The following is a 1,639-nucleotide window of genomic DNA, read 5'->3' as shown; positions in this document are numbered from 1 at the left end:
ACTGAGCTTTTGTACCTCTTTTTCCGTTTGGCTTTTGGGCAGCATGGTGGCCCAGTTGTTAGAGCACCGGGCGGGGAGTCAGGAAGACCTGAGTTCAATTTTAACTTCAGATACTTCCTTGCCATGTGATCCTGGGCAAGTCACTTCACCCTGTTTGCCTCAGTTTTCTAATATGTAAAATAAACTGGAGAAGAAAATGGCAAACTTCTCCAGTATCTTTGTGAAGAAAGTCCCAAATGGGGTCACAAAGAATTGGACATGACTGAAATGACTGAATAGCAAACAATTTTTCTTTGTAAGAAGTTATTTTCTTTTTCTTTTTTTGAGGGAGGAAGGCAAGGCAATTGGGGTTAAGTGACTTGCCCAAAGTCACACAGTTAATATGTGTCAAATGTCTGAGGCTGGATTTGAACTCAGATCATCCTGACTCTGGGACTGGTGCTCTATTCACTGTGCTACCTAGCTGCCCTAGGAGTTATTTTCTTCAGTGAATTTTTGCATATCTTTTTTCATTTGGCCAGTTCTTCTTTTAAGTTCTTTTTTTTAGTGAATCTTTGTGCCTTTTTTTTACTCTTAGGCCAATTCTTTTTTTTTAAGGTGTTATTTTCTTCAGTATTTTTGGTGCCTCTTTTATGAAGCTGTTAATTCTCTTTCCACAATTTTCTTACATCACTCTTATTTCTTTTTGCATTTTGTTCACCATTCATTCTGGTTTGTTTGTTTTTTAAACTCTTCTAGAAATTCTTGTTGGACTTGTATCTATTAGCACTTTCCTTTGAGAGTTTGGTTGTAGCTGTTTTCATCTTGTTGTCTTCATCTTGGTCTTCCTTGCCACCATAATGGCTTTTTTTTAATGGTCAAGTTGTTTTTTTTTTTTTTTTTTTTTCTTTTCACTCATTTTTCCTGCCTATTTTTTGACTTTGAACTTTACATTAAAGTTGGGCTCTGCTCACTTGGGAATGAGGAGGCACTGTGCTAAGTTTCAGGCTTTTTTGTGCTGCTGTTTTCAGAATTAGTTTTGGGAGTCTGCAAGTTTTTGGTACTTCCAAGGTGGTGTGATCCTGGGAGGGGTATGGTCACCCCTCTCCTGGACTGTACTCTGATCTCTACCAAGGAAGGGCCATTCTTCCTCAGTAACTTCAAGTGCTGATACTCCTTTATGCCTTAGAACTGACACCAGAATCCCCAATCCCTTGTAACCAACCACAAGCACCCCTCTCCACCCTGAAACTGCAACTCAGAACTGCATGTGGGCAATACAACTGCTTTAGCACCAAGTCCTGCACCCAGTGCCAGCAAAGGGTCACCTGTAACCTCTTTCTAACAAGTTGTCTGACCTGCTTAGCTTCTCTGGGCTGAGAACTCCTGAAGCTGCTGCTTCTACCTCCAAGACCTATCACTGGTGCTACCCCAGCATGTGCTCCAGTCTGCCCTTACCCCATTGTCACAGCCTTCTCCTACTGAACTCCTAAGTTGTCTTAGGCTGGAAAAAAGTGTCTGATTCCAACATTTTGTGGTCTTTGCCTCTCCAGAATTCGATTTGAGGAATTATTTTAAAGTTGTTTGGAGGGAAATGTTGGGAGAATTCAACTGCATTGCTGCCTCTACTCCACCATCTCAACTCTGTCTTCTCTTTGTC

Source organism: Petaurus breviceps, unplaced genomic scaffold (genome assembly GCF_028583685.1).
Source record: "Petaurus breviceps papuanus isolate PSGF00001 unplaced genomic scaffold, PetGlider_PUasm1.0 188, whole genome shotgun sequence".
NCBI classification, from domain to species: domain Eukaryota; kingdom Metazoa; phylum Chordata; class Mammalia; order Diprotodontia; family Petauridae; genus Petaurus; species Petaurus breviceps.
The sequence above is the reverse complement of the archived record's forward strand: the minus strand, read 5'-3'. Positions refer to the sequence as shown.